Raw genomic sequence first — 21,432 nt, 5'->3', positions numbered from 1 at the left:
TTCACTTGAAAGGAGCCTCTTAGCCTTGTTGGCTGTCTGATGTTTTCATTCTTGGTTGCTCATTTTTCCATTCACTAATAGAATCCACCTTGTCATATCTTGGTTGCCAGCTAGCACCCATTGTGCCCTAAGGCATACGATCATCTATGTGTCAATACTTTCTAGACCTGCTATTCTGTCCATTTCTTTCCCTACTGGGGATATGTTCAGTCTCCCTTACGATGCTACTTACACCATTGTGACACTTTTCATTCAGACAGCTTTGAGTGCCTTCAACTGGCACAACTACTTGGTATTTATTTCGCACCTATGTCATTCATTTTTAGAATTATATTTCTACGTGCTGTTTCCTCTAATAGAATACAAGCTCCCAGACAAGGATGATCTCATTTTTGTCTTTATATTCTGGTTGTTGAGAGATTTCTGGGGAATCTTAGCAGTTTGAAGTGTCTGTACATTTCTAGAGGTTAGCAATTTGCTGACTTCCTTATAACAATGTTTTTTTCTTCTTTCTATCCCACTTAATGTGTCTTTTCTCCATAAACCCTCACAGCTAATAGTATCAAAGGCCTTGGCCAGATCTACAAAAGTGTACAGCCCTCTATTCTGCTCCTGGTATTTCTCCTGCAGTTGTCAGGCAGCAGACACCATACTGAATGTTCCTCGGCCCTTTCTGAAGCCACACTGGCTCTCAGGTATATGACCATCTTCCAAGTGAAGGATCAGACTGTTAAAGAGGACTCTGGCAAGAATTTAAGAGAGTGGACCCTTCCTCCCCCTGTGCGATTGTCACAGGACAATCTATTTCCTTTACCTTTATAGAGATGGACAATGGAAGCATCCTTGAACTCCTGGGGGATAACCTCCTCTTGGCATATAACCTTGATGTGATGGTGACTCATTGTTTGTGGATCAGCTGTCTCAGGTCCTTGAGAGTAAGGATGCTTTTAGTCTTTGTATCCCAGCTCTTAGTATAGCTCCTAGCACATAGAAGGTATTTAATAAATGCTTATTGAATAAATAAAAATAAATTCAATCAACAGCTTGAATGGACATAGAGAATAAGTCAGAGTCTATACATGCTAATTATGAGGGAGGATACTATACTTACCACCTGTATGACTCTGGGCAAATCACTTAATCTGGTTTGTCTCCATTTCCTCATCTGTAAAATGAACTAGAGAAAGAAGTGGCAAACCATTACCCAATATCTTTGCCAAGAAAACCCCAAATGAGGTCACAAAGAGTTGGGAGTGACTGAAAATGACTAAACAGCAACAATAATAAATCTATTTGGAGGAGACAGTGATGGATTACTACGTGGTGATAAATGTACCAAAAAAAAAGCCATAATAAAACATTAAAATTAAGGTTTTAAAAAACGCACAGAAGCAAAAAAAGTATAGATGGAGACTCATAAATGTAACAATTTTGTTTTATCTATTATATGTACATAAAGTATGTATATACACAGTATATATGTTACATACATCATATTTATAATATATATTACATACACACATATTTTATAGAGATTTAAGAATGCATGGATATATATTTCTTCAAAAAGAAACCCAACTAGGTAAAACAGTTCATAGCATTTTTTACACAGGCTTCTCTTTCTTGTTCTGTGAATATGTTCTCTCCTCATTTCCCACTCTGACTCATTGTTCTGGCCTTTATCAGTCTCTCCAGAATCTCATCATCCTACAAGACAATAACCCTGAAATTTTCACATCTGGGAACCTGTGAACCCCTTACCCCTGGAGCTCTCCTTACTTTTGATTAGAAAGAGGTGAAAGGTGGACAATAGTGAGCTCCTCCCAGATTCTTTATTTAACAGGGACATCCTGTCATTTCCCACCTGGACAGGTACTACCACTCCCTTCCCCCTTTGAGCTTTTTATGTACTATCTTCCCTGCCCCCCCCCCCCCCCAATTAAGTCATGAGCTTCTTGAGGGCAGGGACTGTTTTTTGCCTGTTTTTATATTCCCAGCACTTAGCATCATGCCTGGCATGTAGTAGGCACTTCTATATTTATTGTTTCACTGTATATTGAAATATTTGTTTTTCGATGTTCATAATAAAAACCAGAAAATCACATAAGGCCTTGATTCCACAAGAATTCCAAATAAATGCTGTTGTTTCCTAGGATTCAAAGGACTTTTCAGCTTCACAGTGGTAGGACCATGTTGAGAGGCGTTGTTAGCTATGTTACGTCAACATTTTTGGCCCACGAAGCTGTAGCAACTTCCTTTTTCCACTGTTTTCTAGGGCTGAGTGAGAGCTCTCGGTTGAAAGCAGAAACATGCAACAACCTGTAGGTTTCAGAGGCAACCTCCCCTTTCTGCTCCTCCTCATCAAACTCACAGTTTCATTCCCACATTCTTTGGGATCTTTTCATAATGTCTCAGAATGAAACCTTTAGTCAAGCAACTGAATTCTTTTTCACCCTTTTGGGGATTTTCTCCATGAGATGGCTAGAAGACCTTGTTATGTCATGAAGCCCCCATTTGTGGTTTTCAACCAGGTCACCCTAGCATCATGGGAAGGTCCTATCCTTGGGTTCTTTTCTACAATAACTTCCTTGCAGGAGTCTATGAATATGAAGACAAAGCAACAACAACAACAAAATAACCTGGCGGCCAATGATGTTTTATCCTCAAATTTATTTTATCCTTAATTTTATTCAGTTGGCAATGAGAAGCTGACAGCTTTTGCATGCAAGCAAATAAGTCATATAAGTAAGATTTTATACGTTAGAACGAATGCTTGGGAATCTGTAAAAAGGAAGGATTATAGAAAAGAGATAGTTTCCCAGTTTTGTAATCCAACATATTAGGAAGGTCTTCTGGCCTTGAGTCAATTTGAAAAGTTAATAAACACTCCATCTCTGTCTTCAAGTCACCCCTAGCTTCCTTTAAGTCCCAACTAAAATCCCTTATTTTACTAGAAGCCTTCCCCAAGCCCTCAATTCTTATGTCTTCCCCTTGTTTATTACTTCCTCTTGTTTTACCCATATTTTCTCCTTTAGCTCCTTGAGGGCAGGGATGTGCTTTTACCTCTTTTTATATCCCCAGTGCTTAGTAGGTAATATAGTAGGTGCTTAACAAAAGTTTATTGACTGATTGATCCTTAAAGCTGTTGAACAGATCCAGGCCAGAGGCAAAGAACTGTGTGAGTTGCATCACCTCATTAGAGACCTCTTTCCAAAGTCCAAGGGCAGCATCTCTCTACTGACTTCTTTCCGGGTTAACTCCAAGTCATTGATCACTTCTTGTTCAGTAGTTTCTGACTCTTTGTGAGGTACTGAAGTGGTTTGCCATTTCCTTTTCCAGCTCATTTTATAGATGAGGAAACTGAGGCTAACAGGGCTAAGTAACTTGCCCAGGGTCACAAAGTTACTAAGCATCTGAGGTCAAATTTGAACTCAGGTCCTCCTAACTCCAGAGCTGGCACTGTAGTCACTGTGCCACCGGGTAGAAGTAAAAGTCCAAAGTACCCTTTCCCATTGGAGCAGTTTGAATATCAGCTAGCCACCAATTTCCCTCTGTTTTTCCCCCAGTGTGAGTCAGCACTCATTCCAAACCTTGACCCTCTCCGCCTCAGGTTTAAGCTGCCCTGGTTGCTGGATCCTGCCCCTAACATTTGGTCTTACTTGACCCAGATACATATCAAAACCTACCCTACTTTGCCAACATTGGATGCCTAACTCCGTCCAGGACCCCAGCGGACTCTGCTGCATGTGTCCCACATTCTTGACTGCCCCTAGGCTGTGTAAGCATCTTCCCTGAATAAAACTTGCTTATTTCACTTTCTCTCCATTCCCTTTTTGTGCTGCATTTTTGGATTGTCTGATCTGCTGTGACTCCCAGCCAGCGTGTGTTGGAGCCAGCTCTGACTGGCTTTCACACGTGATCATTTATAACACAGAAACTGACAGATGCCATAAATCATGATTTATTGTTGGGTTAATTGTTTAGACTCAGTAATGGAGAAAATGAAAATAAAGCATATCCACGCTCCCCATCATACTCCTCATCTTAGAAGCACAAGCCATTAACCCAGACTATGACTAGTGATTTGGTAACCAATTGGTAAGTAATTTGGTAAACAAACTTCATTTCCACGTCTTTGATTTCGGAAAATATAGAGAGCTGAACTGGGAACTATGTGTCTCAGTGACAGGGCCCTCCCCTTTCTTCATGATACCAAGGCTGCAATCTTTGCCCCAGAACTCATGTCCCTTGGCTTTCCTTCTCTGACAACATAAGTTCCAGATAAGGGAGATTCCCTTTTCCCTGGCTGAGACGATAGTGTTCCAGATCCTTCCATCTGTGTGTGTTTTTTTTTTAAATTTATAGCCTAAGACAAGCATTTCTATAACATAGTATAATAAAAAAGGATGTTTGCACATGAAACTGCACATTTCCTATGTACAACTTGCTATCCTTTTAAATATATAATAAAGTTATCATGTAAAGTCTGTACTATAATGCTGTTCTACTTTTGGATATCTCTAATTTAGGTGTTTTCTAAGTGCAATCCCCTTGACCCTTTCAGGGGGCCCACAAGATCCAAACTATTTTCATAATAATACTTAAATGTTTGAATTTCCAGTATGGGAAATATTGATAGGCATAACTCACATAACCAAAAGCTCTTAGGTGGGGAATCCTCAACAACTTTTTAAAATGTAAAGGGGGCCCTGAGACTAACAAACTAAGTTTGAGAACTACTATTTCAATTCATTCATTTATGCATTCATTCATTCAGTTTGTTGTTGTTCAATTGTGTCTGACTCTTTGTGACTCCTTTCAGGATTTTCTTGGCAAAGACACTGGAGTGGTTTGCCAATTTCCCTCCAGCTCATTATACACATGAGGAAATTGAGACAAACAAGGTTAAATGACTTGCCCAGGGTCACACAGCTGGTAAGTGTCTGATTTTTAAAATCAGGTCTTTCTGTCTTCTGGTCCAGCAGTCTATCCACTGCTACATTAAGCTGGCCATTCATTCTCTGGCCATTCAAAAAGCCTTTTTCATGGGGAACAGTGATGTTAAATTTAAATAGAAAAATTGTCACACACTGACTTAGAAAAGCACAAATTAGTATTATCTATGTTGCATTATATTTTTATCTATTTTGTTAAACATTTCCTATTACATTTTAATCTGGTTCAGACCCACTAGGAACCCGGCCAGTTGCTTACTCCAGAGTTTATTTAATGCCTTTGATGTAGAAAACACTGTGCTATGTACTAGGAGAGAAAGATGATTAAGATAAACTCCTTACTGTAATGAAGCTTTGAAGACAGGGATGGCACCAGAGATTTCAAGCTATTAGGGAACACATAGATTATCTAGTACAGTTAGCTGAGAAAATTGAGGTCTATAGAGATTAAGTGAATTGTCCAAAATCATAGATACAGCAGACAAAACAGCTACTATTCAAATTATGGTTCCTGGGCTCTGCATTCAATGCTCTTTTTTAAAAGTCATGTGACTCATGTGTAACTCCTATCTCAGGGGAAGGACTGCCCCTACCCACATGAAAACAGTCAGCTGGGAGTCTCTGTTTGTGGGTAGGCAGGTATTATTCCCCCGAAGTTTCTTAAGTTCCCGTGACTTTTGACCTTGAAAGACTTCTACACAGGAATGGAATCTGAATCTGCTCCATGGAGAAGGGTTGAACAACATCTATTTTGGTTGGGACCCATCCAGTTCACCAGGATACATGTGTGAGAATGAATTCAGGGCCAGAAAACTGAGAAAGTCAGACTGGCTCTGAGGTACTACTGACTGTAAGCTGAGGATGGGATCAGATTGAGCCGTGAATAAGATTGGTAGGACCATGAGCCTGCTGGAGCCCAGTACCTCAGTCCTTCTGGAGACCTTAACCCCAAAGCGCCTCCAGCCCTGGAGTGGAGAGCTCTTCTCCCACCTGTTAATAAGTCTTTCTCCTCCTGTTTTTCCCTATAATTCAGGACAGAGTGTAAGAGAGAGAAACGTTGCATGGTGTTTTTATTTTGGGGGGGTCCTTTCTTGCCTACTCTTGGAAGTTTTGTTTCCCTGTTTAATTTTATTTCTATGGTGTTTGAATTGTTTAAGAATTTAGATGGCTATTTACCATCACACTGTTCATGAATTCATGGAACAGATCAAGAGAGAGGAAGACAAAATTCAATGGGGAGAGGAAATTTTGATTGTTTTCCCAATGAATGCTGGGTGGAGGTTGGGAGAGAAGTGAATTAGAGAGAGAAATTATATAATTTATTACCAATATATTAAAGATTATTCATACCCTCGGTTTATTTCATTTTGAAACCAGAGCCATTCACTGCTGGAGGGCACTTTTGTCAGTGACTGGAGAAGAGGAGTGATTATGCATATGTGCTCTTTGACATGGGAGCTGCTGACCACTTAAATGGCCGGAGTTAAAGGACTCCTGGTATGACAGAAATCAGCCTCCACTCTCCCAAGTTCCCTTTACTTTGGGACACTTTCAGACATTGCCAATTCCTTATCCCTGGCTTCACAATGCATCCATAATACTGCATCATAACTGTAGCATAAGAAAGCTTCCAGGTGCTTGTCCACATTTAGGGATAAGCTGACAAGTGTTGAACAACCCTCTGTCTGAAAAAAATGATGTACATGGGACACACTATTAAGTTTAATCTGTAATCTTAACATTTTCTCATCACTTTCTTAAGTCTAGACAATCAACAAAACAATAAGTTAAGCCCTGATTTGTCATGTTTGTTGATTTCAGAAAGGCAAATGCTCCTACTGAAAATCTATCCATCTCTTTCTCTCGAGCCATTTCAAGCTAGCTCCGGCACACCCCTGCATATATTTAACCTAATTTGGTTCCACATCAAATCTAAACTGATGACATAGTCATTGTAAAATATCTTCTGGTCCCTAAGTCAAGAATCTGAGACTACTGACCAGAAGACCAAACTGGGAAAAGGCGATGACTTTTCAGGGTAGTGGTCCTACAGGCAAAGTTGAAGTGGTCCTCTGGGCTGGGGCATAGTTTAAAGCTTCAAACCTGGCTGGATCAATCCTCTTACCCATCACCAGTGCCACTTAGCTCAAGATTTCATCTCAGTTCAATTGAATTCATTCCAACAATCATTAGCTAATTACTTACAGTTCACTGTGCTAGTCTAATAGGGAAACACAATTCAATAAAATGTTATTCCTGCTTTCTGGGAAATCATAGTCTAGTAGGAGAGATAACAAAGGTACACAATAACTATAACACAAATTTGAATAGAATGAATGAGCAGGAGGGTTGAGAGCAAAGTGATTTGAGAATCTGAAGAGATCCTGAGATCCTTCAGTTTGGAAGGTCTCATGGAGAAGATGACACCTTATGATGTACAAAGAGGAACTGGATTGATTGTTAAAAGGGTCACAAGTCTACTATAGTGGAAGGGAAGCAAAGATAACTTGTCTCCTTTATGGCAGCCCTCAAATACAACCAGGGACTAGCGAGGCCAAGAGAACCATCACTTAGACCCATCCTGTTAGTGCCAAGTCTACCCATTGACGTCCCCTAACCCCCATGAGTGGATGCCACTAAAAGATGCTCTTGAAAGACAGGTCAAGAGACTGTTTATTCACTTCATATCTCTATCTACTTATGTATGTATTTGTTATCTTTTAGAATATAAGCTTCTTGTGAATAGGCATTATGATATTCTTCATCATTTCTATGCCCAGTGATGAGCACAGTGAGTGGCACATGGTAGGATACTTCAATGGAGTACTTAGAGAATGGATAATACTCTTTGACTCTTTTCCCCTTGCTTCATTAGGGTATGTTCAGGCTTATGGCTAGCTTGTATGAATGGTTACTACAATACGTAACCATCTGAATAAGTTATTTCCCCCAGGTTTCTGGAGGAGGGCTGGAGAGAAGTGGGAAAAGTTGGATCATTCATTATCACCTCTGACACAATGGCTATGTGATCATTCTGACAGAACTTTGGTTTCAGTTTCCTCTCATCTACAGCCTTTATGACTCCCTCTAGTTGTAGATAATATATGAGTTCGCTGTCATTTCCTGGCTTTCTTTTTTGTCTCTCCCTTTTCCTTTAGTTTCTGGTGGAGTTGTTGTTACATCTCAGACCCTGACCCTGACAGACTTCCATCCTCTTAACTTGGGGTAAGGCCTAGATGTTGAAATTTCCTCTGACTCTGAGGAACCCTGGTAGTTCTACAGGCATCTATTCTATTTCCCCTTTTAAATTTCTTGAGTTCTTTGGGTTATGAAAGAAGAATCTTCCTGAGATTTCTTAACATTTTCCTTCTTTCCGGAATGACACATGAGTTCTTTAGATTTTTATGGCAATGAATATTAGTCATAAAAATCTTCTCCAAATAAAATGATGGATAAAATTATGGCACAGAATCTTCTATCAGTGATTTGAAAATACAAAAAAAAAAATCCAAACCTTTATGTTTAATCTATTAAGTAACATTAAAAGAAAGCATGATGATGGGGAAGAGTAAAACCAAAATAATATCAATGAATAAAAATGACCTTTAGGATTTTATTCATTGCCAATGCCACTTTAATAGCATTCACTTATAATTGTCCTATATTAAAAATAACTTTTAATCTAACTTAAACACCAAAAAAATGAATATTTCTATTTATAGAAGATTCTGTATGAAACTGTGAATCTTCTTTCCATAACTCTTATTTTTAAAAAGTGTATATAAGAAATTTCACATGTTGCTTTAAAAATGATCCTGCTTTTCTGGGCTTCTTTATGAACTGTCTTCTGTTGTTCTCTGTGCATTTTTAAACTTTCCTACATTTTTAAGGATATGCTTAATAAGCAATTTTATTCTAATTGGCTTTACCAATTTTTACTCTAATTGGCTTTGCATTTTCTTGAAAAAAAAATCATATTCTTGATACAGGGGTGGGGAACCTGTGGTCTCGAGTTCATATGTGGCCCATCTAGGTCCTCAAGTGGGACATTTTGACTGAATCCAAACTTCACAGAATAAATCTCCTCAATAAAAGGATTTGTTCTGTGAAGTTTGGTTCAGTCAAAGGGCTGCACTTAGGACTTAGAGGGCCACATGTGGCCTTGAGGCCACAGGTTCCCCACCCTTGCAGAATAATATATATTGGCATTGCATTTATCATTATTTACTTTTCATGATATTTGATAATTTACAAAGTGTAACAAGCTCCAGAAAGGACACTGAACATTACTAATGGCATGTTTTACTTTCCTTTAAAGCAACCTTGTGAGAATAATGAAATACCAAGAAATCTTTACTTGAACATGTGGTCGAATTACTTAGAAAACATACGAAAATGTATAAAATGTCACTTCAATAGAAAAAAGAGTACTGAAATAAATATGTTAACCTCAGTTTATTGTACTAAAGCCTGGTATTTCCTTGTTATCAGATTTCTTTCATTATTCATCATCTTTAGAACCAGTTTTGCTTAAATGCTTCACCACATTGACCCTGTCCCAGCCTTGTGGAAGTTCACCTTTATGAGCCATCTTGTCTGTGACCTTCCGTTTCTGGGTTTTTGAAAGCTGTTCTTTTTTTTTTTTTTTATCTTTTTTTCTTACCCAATGGAGCCATATTAGAAGTTTCATCTGAAACAATGTTGCTTATTGATGTCATAGAATTAATAGGATGATGATTCTTCATGAACTGTTCCTTATTCTCCTTGACATAGTCTAACAACATATATGTCATAGCAATTTCAAAATTAACTTCAACTTCTTCCTGTAATTTAGTTGGAATATCTTGCTTTGCACTTGTTGGTATGGTATTGTTGAAAAAACATTTGTAGATATGACTGGAGCTGTTTGTGGATATGTTTTGGTCCAAGAAACTTCTACTAAGAAGGCACTGATATCATCATTTTTGCCTATCCTAGGCTGAAATGGATCTGGACTTAGTTCTTGGAAACTTTCATTGCCTTCTTAAAAAGAACAGTGCTTCCAGCTCGAAAACCTGGTCCTTGTTGGTACTCTTCTGTCGGTGGCCTTCCTCTCTCAGAACACAAGGCAGGTGGCAGGTGACAGGGGGAAGAAGGAGGAGGAGGCCAAAGGATGGGTCCACCTCATTACACCTCAGTGCCATCACATCCTCATCTAGCCTAGCTCTCCCTTCCCTATATTTTCTAAATGGACAGAATATAACAATTACATTCCTCATGATTTATCCTGAAAATATTGTAAAAGGGAGCAAAAGTGTTCTTCTTCACAAAAGTATTCATCGTAGTTTTATTTGTAACAGTAAAAAATAAAGCCTGGGAACAATTTCTATCATTTAGCAGACCTTGCATTCTGATTGCAATCTATATAATGTCAAAGACAAAAACTGCATCTAGAGGGTCTTATAATATTTAAGGAATCCCTTATCCTTCATTTGGATTCTTCTCTGGACATCCCAATGACAGTGGAAGACATCCTTGAGTATATTTCTCCTTTGTTTTATGCCTTGTTTGAAATGAACCAAAGAGGGTCATTGAACAAAGTTCTCTCTGTCTTATCTTTCAAAGAATTTTATATGATTTTGATATACGCCTTTGTTGTTGTTCAGTCATTTCTGACTCCTCACGAGCCCATTTAGGATTTTCTTGGCAAAGATTTGGAGTGGTTTGCCATTTCCTTCTCCAGACATATGCCTAGGAGATACCTTATTGGTATCTTGGAGAAGATGTTTTATGGAGGGCTTTCACCATTGAAGGGTTTCTTATACTCAACCAAAAATCAAGACATTGGGATCTTGTATTCTCTCTTCCTTTTATTCCATTGTGTAATTAAATATGTAGTCTGCTATGGTGTATTGATTGGGCAAGTTGGTCACTGTCTTCAAGTGCTTTGAGAGCTTTCAAACGGAAGAAGAACTAGCCTTATTCTGCTTGAACTCAGAGATCAGAACTAGGAGTAATGAGGGGAAGCTATAAAGAGGTAAATTGAGGCAATGTAAGGAAAAACTTTCTAACAATTAAATCTATTAACACTCTAAGATGGAGTGTATGGTCCTTGGGAGTAGTGGGCTCCCCTTCACTAGAGGTCTTCAGGGAAAGATTATATAACTCTTTGATGGGTTGGACAAGAGTGGTTCTGAGGTTCTGTTGAACTGAGATTCTGTGATCCTATAGGTACAGTAACTAGAAAAATGCTGAATAAGTTATGGTATATTGATATAATGGAATGCGATGGTACTGTAATAATGATAAATATGAAAAATGCAAGGAAATATGGGAAAAACTTGTGTTCTACCAGTATGAAATGCATCAGACACATTGCTAAGCACTGGGGTTACAGAGACCAGAATGAAACATTTTCTGCCTTCAGGGAGTTTACATTTTACTGGTGGGAAACACTATGTATAACACATTCAGTTAAGTAAATATGGAGTGTATACATATAAATAAAAAGTAATTTTTAGAATGGGTAGAATCACTAATAACTGACTTAGGGGGAAGGAGAATATCATGAAAATTTCTTTTAGGAGATGGACCTTGAGTTGACTCTTGAAGACATTCTTTTTTTTTTTTTGTATTTATTTATTTATTTTTAGATTTCAACATTCATTTCCACAAAATTTTGAGTTCCAATTTTTCTCCCCGTCTCTCCCCTCTCCCACCCCATAATACCTTGCATTCTGATTACCCCTTCCCTCAGTGTATCTTCCCTTCTGCCACACCCCACCCTTCCCTTATCCCTATCTTCTCTCTTTTCTTGTAAGGTAAGATAGGTTTCTATACCCCATCCATTACCTGTGTTTCTTACTTCCCAGTTATATGCAATAATAATTCTCAACATTCGTTTCTAATACTTTGAATTCCAACTTCTCTCCCTCCCTCCCTCCCCATCCCCACTGAGAAGGCAAGCAATTCAATACAGGCTATATATGTGTCTTTTTGCAAAAGACTTCCATAATAGTCATGTTGTGTAATACTAACTCTATTGCCCTCTGTTCTACCCTGTCCTCCCCTTTTTTTATTTTATCATTAGACCATGTCCCTTCCCAAAAGTGTTTACTTCTAGTTACTCCCTTCTCCCACTTACCCTCCCTTCTATCATCCCCTTCACCCCACTTATCCCATCCTCCCCTACTTTCCTGTAGTGTAAGATAGATTTTCATACCAAATTTAGTGAACATGTTCTTCTCTCCTTAAGCCATATATGAAGAGAGTAACCTTCACTTTTCCCCTCACCTTCTCCCTTTTCTCCTCCATTGAACAAGATTTTTCTTACCTCTTTTATGAGTTAAAGCCTACCCCATTCTTTTTCTCCCTTCTCCTCCCAGTATTTTCCTCCCTCACCCCTTGATTTTTATTTTTTTTTATAGATATCATCCCTTCTGATTCAACTCATCTTGTACTCTCTGTCTAAATGTGTGTGTGTGTGTGTGTGTGTGCATGTATGTGTAATCCCTCCACCTACCCAAATACTGAGAAAATTCTCAAGAGTTACAAACATTATCTTTCCATGTAGGAATGTAAATAGTTCAGCTTTAGAAAGTCCTTTATGATTTCTCTTTCCTGTTTACCTTTTCATGCTTTTCTTGATTCTTGTGTTCGAAAGTAAAATTTTCTCTTCAGTTTTGGTCTTTTCATCAAGAATGCTTGAAAATCCTCTATATCATTGAATGACCATTTATTCCCTTGAAGTATTATACTCAGTTTGCTGGGTAGGTGATTCTTGGTTTTAATCTCAGTTCCTTTGACTTCTGGAATATCCTATTCCAAGACCTTAGATCCTTTAATGTAGAAGCTGTCAGATCTTGTGTTATCCTGATTGTATTTCCACAATACTCAAATTGTTTCTTTCTAGCTGCTTGCAATATTCTCTCCTTGACCTGGGAACTCTGAAATTTGGCCACAATATTCCTAGGAGTTTCTCTTTTTGGATCTCTTTCAGGAGTTGATTGGTGGATTCTTTCAATATTTTTTGCCCTCTGGTTCTAGAATATCAGGGCAGTTTTTCTTGATAATTTCATGAAAGATAATGTCTAGGCTCTTTTTTTGATCATGGCTTTCAGGTAGTCCCACAATTTTTAAATTGTCTCTCCTGGATCTATTTTCCAGGTCAGTTGTTTTCCCAATGAGATGTTTCACATTATCTTCTATTTTTTCAAACTTTGGTTTTGTTTTCTAACTGCCTGGTTTATCTCATAGTCATTGGCTTCCCTGAACTGAATTCTCTCTTTTAAAGAACTATCTTGTTCAGTGAGCTTTTGAACCTTCTCTTCCATTTGTCTAACTGCTTTTTAAAGACTCCTTCTTCTCACTGGCTTTTTGGATCTCTTTTTCCAAATGAGTTAGACTCTTTTCAAAGGTGTTATTTTCCTCAACATTTTTTTGGTTCTCCTTTAGCAAGCTCATGCTTTTCAAACTCTTCTATGGCCTGAGTCCATTTCATATTCATTTTGGAGGTACTGGAGGCAGAGGCCTTGACTGTTTCTGACAGTGTGCCTTATTCTTCCTCATCTGAAAGGATAGAAGGAGAAACCTGTTCACCAAGAAAGCAGCCTTCTATGGTCTTATTTTTTTTCACCCTTTTTTGGGCATTTTCCCAGCCAGTTACTTGACTTCTGAATCCTTTGTCAAGAGAAATGTCCTAGTGCTCCTCCTCTCCTCAATGCCTGGCTCAAGGTTGAGATTCAGATCAGCTTCTCAATTCCTCCAGGGGTTTTGGGTGGAGGCAGTGCTGCTACTGAGGGCTGATGTTCAGATCACCTGCTCAATTTTGCCTGAGGCTTTAAGCTGAGCTGCTTGGACAATGGACCCAGTCTGCATCCAGGTAGCTGCTGCTGCTGCTGCTGCTGCTGCCACCTGACCCCAGTGCTGGAGGAGCCCTGTTCTCTTGCCCAGCTAGGTTAAGGAATCTGGGACCCTCTGTGCTGGAAATTCTGCCCCGCAGGTCTGTTCAGGTCCTGTTCCTCCCAGTGCAGTGTGGCCAGGGCTGGGCTCTGCTTTACTCAGCGTCCCATGAGATAGACTGTTCCTGTCGGCCTTCCAGGTTACCTTTGGCTGGAAACCTCTTTCACTCTGTTGTTCAGTGGTTTCTGCTGCTCTAGAATTTGTTGAGAGCCATTTTTAACAGGGATTTTGTGGGCTGTGGGGGAAGCACTAGAGCATATGTGTCTTTCTGCTCTGCCATCTTGGCTTTTCCCTCTCTTGAAGACATTCTAAGAGAGATAAGTGAAAAGAAGTCCAGGTGTTGGGGATAGCCTGTGTAAATACATCCATATGGGAGATAAAATGTCTTGGCACAAGAATTGGGCTAGTTTGGTTGGAATGAAGAGTGTATGAGGAGGAATCATATGAAGTCAGTCTATGAAGTTAGGTAGGAAATAGAATGTGAAGAACTTTAAAAGACAAACAGAAGATACTGTATTTCATCCTAGAGGCAACAGAGAGCCATAGAAATTTAGAGGAGGTCTTTGTCCCTTCCAGTTCTAAGGCTATGATCTGAAGAACCGTAATTCCAGTGCATTGTAAAATGTTAACTATCTCCTATCCATCTGTACCCTCTTTCCATATAGAAAGCTTCCCCTGTCCTTTACCATCTATACATGTGGGAGGACATGGAAAATCCTTTGTCTTTATTGTCACCATCAAAGGATGTGGGACTCCCTTTCTTGTGGTTTGGAGTAAGTCATTGCCAATTCACTCTCAAGCCCTAAAGATGGCTCACCTGGCTCTTTCTTTCTCTGCTGTGAACACAGAGCTTATCTACAGACAGGGTCCAGTTTTAGGATGGTCAGACAGGGAATCAAACCTGGATTCATTTTTATGAAGATGGGACAGTTTTGGCTGAGAAGAGAAACTTATTGTCAATAGCTGCTCCCTCCCTGCAACTAGGAATTGCTCTTCTTTTTTTGACCTTAGAAATACATACTGTCTTTTCTGACAGGATATCTGGTATCTTCCATCTGTTAAAATTAGTTTTAGTCACTTTAATAGAGACCATGTGTTGTAGTGGACTTTTGTGGGCCTAGAAAGACTTGGATTCATATCCTACCTCCGATAGTTACTAGGTATGTGACCTTGGGCACTTCTGTTATGTTTGATGTTCCTCAGGCAACTTGTTAAGATTTATCTACTAATTGTTCTCAAACTGGGAATTCTGCACTTGGACTAAAATCACAATCGGTTTCATAATTCAACATTTTATTTTTTCCCCAAATTATATGTAAAAACAATTTTTAACATTCATTTAAAAAAAAAATCTGTCTCTTAATATGGACAAAAATGCACTCCCCACATGGGGAAAGGTATTAATCAAATATCTTATCACAATAACTCATACTCCCCAGTCTATAAAGCACTTCCTCAATGACTCTGTGAATTGTGTAGCACATGTATTAATGTCCCTGGGCTACTGCAATAGTATCCTAATAGGCATCTTTGTCTTTAACCCTTTGTTTAACCTTTGTCTTTAACCGTACAGTCAAAATGATTTTCCTTAAGTCTGTGACTTTCCTCATCTTAATAATCTCCAGTAGTTCCTTATTGCCTCTAGGATAAAGTATAAACTCCTTGGTTTGGTATTTAGAGATCTTTGCACCATGATGGTGGCCTACTTTCGCAGTCTTCTTGTGTATGTTTCTCTACTTCTTGGATGTTATAGTCCAGTCGAATGCCCCAGTTGCTTTTCCTCACATGGAATGGTCCATCTCCCAGTTCTATGCCTTTGTTCTGATTGCCCTCACTTCCCCTCTGGCATGAACTCTTTCCTCACCTGCACCCCTATTTCCCTCAAGGCTCAGTTCAAGGACCATTTCCTGATCAATCTCCTCTACCTTGGTTCCTGGTGCTCTCCCTCCCAAAACTACACTGAGTTTATTGTGCCTGTTTTCTGTATAAACTTACCTAGTACACATTGTCTCCCCTGGTAGAATGTAAACTCCTTGAGGATAAGGATGATTTCATTTTTGTCTCTGTATTTCCAGTCCTACTCTACTATGACTTAGAACTGGGAGGGGCCTTCAAGGTAATCTATTAAAACACAAAGTCTTGACAGTAAAATCAGAAACACCAGAAGGGCATTCCCTGACTACAACCACAACAAGCATGGTGCCTTGCATAGAACAAATAATAAATAATAATGATTAATAAAAATTAATAAATGCTTACTGAATTAATTTGTATGAGAAGCAGAAGTTGCACAGTGGAAACATCTGCGTTGGATTCTGTCTTAGCCATTTCCCAAAGGTGACTTGGGGAATCTCAGGTCTCAGTTCCCTCATTTGTAAAAGGAAAGAGGAAGGCTAGATGACCACTAAAATCTTTCCCATAAGCAATTCTATGATTCTATGAATTGATCAGGAAGACTGCCATAGCAAAATCAGTATTTGGGGATAAAAATAATCCTTCATCAGTGTGAAGGATGGATTATACTGACAAGATGATGGGGATACATTTTGCAAACTTTTGTAGTAATCTGCATAGGTGATGACCAGAGTGGTGGCAGGGGGAAAAGAAATGAAGACAGAGAAAATGAGGACTAATTGAGATGGGTCCAAACTGGGAAATGGCATCAAAGATACGTGGTGGTATAGGTGGAAAGGACACTGAACTGGAGTCCAAAGGCTTGAGTTCTAGATTCCTCTATGGTATTAAAAAGTTGCCTGGTCACTTAAACTTTCCTAGTGACAGTTTCCTCATATGCAAGATAAGAGGGTTAGACTTTAAGAGATCACTTCCAGCCCTAATATTCTATGACACCACTCCAAGGTTCTCAGGAAAATGGGGGCACTATTGACAGATATGGGATCCGGCCTTTAGAAAAGTCTTTATATAAAAAACTTATCATGAAATATCATGTTAAATCTGTTTCTTTTCTTTCTTTCTTCACTGGTGATGAAGACTTATCAGTGACATTCTCTGTGATGACCCCTTTTCCCTTAAAGATGAGAATAGGGTAAGGACCTGTGATTGTATTGATATAGGGAATTCACAGATTCCCTGTGCAGACTGGTCCCTTCCCTGAAATTTAGTTTTAGAGAATCCACTGGAACAGGTGTTGGCCCATTCTAGCTCCAGAGTCAAATCCAACCAGCTGCCTGTTTTTTATGACCCTCAAATTAAAAGTGGATTATTTCTTAAAATTAAAATATAAGATTTATTTAAAAATATAAAAATAATTTTTAGTTCTAGCAGTCCAAAAATAGGCATTGATCTGTGGGGCTCACTAATTGATCAACCCCTGATATTCCCAGGATCACATAGACTATGTGTGGCAGCAGTGGGATTTGAACCCAGGGCTTCTTGACTCCAAAGCTAGCTCTCTTCCTTAAAGATTAGAAATGTAATTAGGAATTTTGGGGCCTGGAACAAATCCTACTATCCAGGATGTGGGTGGAGTGGGGGTGGGGTGGGGTGGGGCTGAAGTGGCATAAAACTTACCTTCATTTGAGCAGAGAGAGGGAAGGAAGCCATAAGCAAGGACACTCCTTTGCAAAGACGCTGCTAAGCAGTGAGCCATGTAGGATGGAAAGGGAGAGAAGAAAGGCAAAGTGAGACTCATTTTAGTCTGTTATCTAAAATCTTTGTGTATTAACTAATTATTCTTGTCTACTGGGTACTAAGCACTGTTAGTACTAGGCAGCTAGTTGACAGCATGGAAAGAGCTCGGACCTGGAGTCAGGAAGACCAGAGTTCAAATCCAGCCTCATATACTTAGTAGCTATGGGACCCTGGGCAAGTTCTTGATCCCTATTTGCTTCAGTTTCCTCAACTATAAAATAGGGATAATAATAATAAGCACCTTGTGAGGATCAAATGAGATAATATCAGTAAAGTACATAGCACATACATGCCCTGAATAGCTATCAGTTAGAGAAGTACAAATGAAAACAACTTTGAGGTACCACTTATGCCTACATGAAATGACAGATGTTGGAATGGATGAAGGAAAAATAGGTAGGCTAATGAATTGTTGGTAGAGTAGTGAACTGGTCCAACCATTCTGGAGAACAGTTTGGAACTACCCTCAGAGGGCTTTAACACTGTGACCCAGCAACACCGCTACTAGGTCTGTATCCTAACGAAAATAAATAAAAATGAAAAACACCTATTTGGACAAAAATATTTATAGCTCTTTTTCATGGTAGCAAAGAATTGAAAAGTGAGGGGATGCCCATCAGTTGGGGAATGGCTGAACAAATTGTGGCATAGAATTGTGATGGAATACTTTTTGGCTATGGGAAATGACAAGAGGGAGTGGTTTCAGAAAAACATGGCAAGACATATGAACTGATACAAAGTGAAGTAAGAAGAACTGGGAGATCATTGTACATAGTAATGTTATAATGATGACAACCTATGAAATGTTTCTACTCTCATCAAGATGATTCCTAAGGACTCAGGAAAAAATGCTATCCACTTCCAGAGAGAGAGAGAGAGAGAGAGAACTGATGAACTCTGAGTGAGAATTGAAGCATAATTTTTCACTTTATTTTTCTTGCTTTTTAAATAAATATGTGACTAACATGAAAATGTTATGCATGATTTCACATGTATAATTGATATTGTATTGCTTGCCTTCTCAGTGGGCAGGGTAGAGAAAGGAGGGAAGGTAAGAATTTGGAACTCAAAATTTAAAAAGAATGGTAAGAATAATTAAATAATAACTTTTTTAAAAAGTGCACAGCTCAGCTACTGAAACATAGTAAATGCTATATAAATGCCCGCTATTATTAAGTAGTGTTTCTTCTATGCTGCTGAAGGATTGTGGTAGCTATGGTTGCTCTCTAAATGCTATGTCCTTTCAATATGGTAACCTGAGATGAAGCCCTAGTCACCCTATCCTTGTCTTAGCTTTGGTAAAGATCATTATTAAGGTACATTTGGCTGAAACCTATTCTTATTTGAATAGATTTAACTAACCTGCTACCATCGTTGTGATGTCTCTCTTAAATTGGGTGGCTTAAAGACTTTACAGAAGCACTATAAGACAGAATATGCTTTTCCTAGGTGAATCATTGGTTAAGTCATTTGGTAACACAAAATACACTCGGAGAAATAACAGCAACAATAACTAGCATTTATATAATGCCTACTGCATGCCAGGCACTGTGCCAAGTGCTTTACAAATGTTATTTCATTTTATCCTTACAACAACCTGGGAAGGTAGGTGCTATTAGTATTCTCATTTTATAGTTGAAGAAACTGAGGCAAACAGAGGTAAAATGACTTTATCCAAAGTAATACAGCTAATGAGTATTTGAGGTCACATTTGAACGCGGGTCTTCCTGACTCCAGACACAACCAAGTGCACCCAGCTGCCTTAAACAAAGAAATAACTTTCTTACCCAATTCAAGTATGTAATGCCACCCCCTATGAAACTTTTGACTGGAGAAATGAAGCCCAATTTCAGGCTCAGTCATAGTTAAAACTCAACACAACTAATTGCAGCTTTGTTGGTTCAGAAACAATTTCTATGTACCTACTGTAAAGGAGCAAATTTCCCCAGAAGCTCTTATCTTTGTTTTCAGAGGATTAAGTCTTACTTCCTGTTAATCTGTAGTCAAGGCTTTTCTCTTGAATTAGAAAATTAATTTCTGGTATCCTTATTCCCACCTTTGAGAAAGATTATTGGAGTGTTGGCACATTGTGGTTTACTTACAGGTTTTTCTTTTCACAGGTTCATTTGACTCCCTGGGGGGGAATTATTGCGTAAAAGCAAGTCAGGGAAAAACTTATTTAACTTTTCTGAGAAGTTGTATTAGTAGTAGCAGTAAAAGAAGAAAAAGAACAGGAAGAAGAAGAAAAAGAAGGAGAAGAAGAAGGAGGAGGAGGAGAATAAAGATAAGGAGAAGAAGGAGGAGGAGAAGGAGAAGGGGAAGAAGAAGAAGCTGCCAGGAAGTTGCTACCTAAATGATGAACACACCTAAAAAAATTTTTTTTAATAACTTGCTGTTAGCAAACTGTATATGATCACTCTTGCTTATTATTTACAAAGATTTTAATTAAGCAATTATGTTAAGAAGAATGAGATTAAGCCTAATCAGTCATATATACAACTGCAGAGTAGAGAAGGAAAAAAATAAAAAAAAAAAACAGTTACATATTTTTATGGTGGGGAAAAAAAAACAAATTAGAAACTACCCAAGTAGGTGTCCATCCTTTCCAAAATAAAACTTGTTTTTAAATGAAAACCTTCAGATCCATAGACTATTTAATTCAACTTGCATTTATTAAGTATGTGCTGGATACTTCTAGGTGATGGGGATACAGAGATAAAAAATAAAGCTAAGGATTCAGTGAGGATTGGACAGCTCCTTCTTTGCCCGTGCCATCTCCTACTCCAAAGCCTTATTTCTGTTCTTAGCCTCAAGCCTCACATTATCCATACCCGATCCCCGACCCCCACGTGCCAATGACATAGTGACAAAAACCATTTCTAGGCAGCATTTTGTTTTCAGCTCCTCATGGGTCTTTAGTTTTCAAAAACTATCATTTGAGATCTCCTGGCAATCTAGGATGCTCTCATGTTGGATGTAAGCTGAGACAGAGTACAGGTCATATTCAAAGACACGTAGACTTTTCAAAGTGCACTTTTCATCACAGTTCTGAATCTGTCTTTAGAAATATAAAAATGAACATTTATCAATGTAGCTCTAATTATGTTTATCAGCATACTGGCCAAAATTCCACAAAGTCATAGATCTAGTCTTGTTTGTTGTACATAGTAGGAGCTTAATCATCACTAATTGTTGATGAATAAGTTGTCACTTATTTAAAAGCCTAGTGATTTGAGAATCAACTTATAGTGAATAGTGTTAAACTTGGAGTTAGGAAGAGTTGGATTAGGTGGCGGAGTGGATAGAGCAAAGGGCTTGGAATCAGGATAGTCATGAGTTCAAATCAGGTCTCAGACATTCACTAGCTGTGTGACACTGGACAAGTCACTTAACCCTCAGTTTGCCTCAGTTTCCCCATCTGTAAAATGAGCTGGAAAAGGAAATGGCAAATCACTGCAGTATCTTCACCAAGAAAACCTCAGATGGGATCACAAAGAGCTGAATACGACTGAAATGATGGAACAACATCAAAAACTGCTTACGATATCACATGACAACCAAGCATAGAAGTGGCACCTCTTTGGTCAGGGTCAGAGAGGCAAAGATAATAGTGATTCCTAAGGGTCCCTGGTGTGTGTTGGGGGAGGGAGGGGAGTGATCCCTGTAGATTCTGACTCCTTTGTCATTTGCTCTTTTCCTTCCTTGTTATTTGCCCTGAACACCAGTAGGTGGCAATGTGCCTATGAAGCTGCTGGTTTTCCTTCCTGACCCTCTGAGCCAGCACTGGATGCTGGACAACCTCCAGGATACTGGAGACATCATTCTTACAAAAAGCCCTTAGTAAAGCAGGACAGAATAAACTGTCATCCCTCCTCCCCAATTCCTG

General features: G+C 38.8%; 1 pseudogene; it reads right to left on the bottom strand.

The window, feature by feature from the left end:
* Window positions 1–9,456: 9,456 nt before the first annotated feature.
* LOC140531815 (RWD domain-containing protein 4 pseudogene) lies at window positions 9,457–10,138 on the bottom strand (annotated as a pseudogene).
* Window positions 10,139–21,432: the final 11,294 nt, after the last annotated feature.

Source organism: Notamacropus eugenii, chromosome 3 (assembly GCF_028372415.1).
Source record: "Notamacropus eugenii isolate mMacEug1 chromosome 3, mMacEug1.pri_v2, whole genome shotgun sequence".
Lineage (NCBI taxonomy): Eukaryota > Metazoa > Chordata > Mammalia > Diprotodontia > Macropodidae > Notamacropus > Notamacropus eugenii.
The sequence above is the reverse complement of the archived record's forward strand: the minus strand, read 5'-3'. Positions and strand labels throughout refer to the sequence as shown.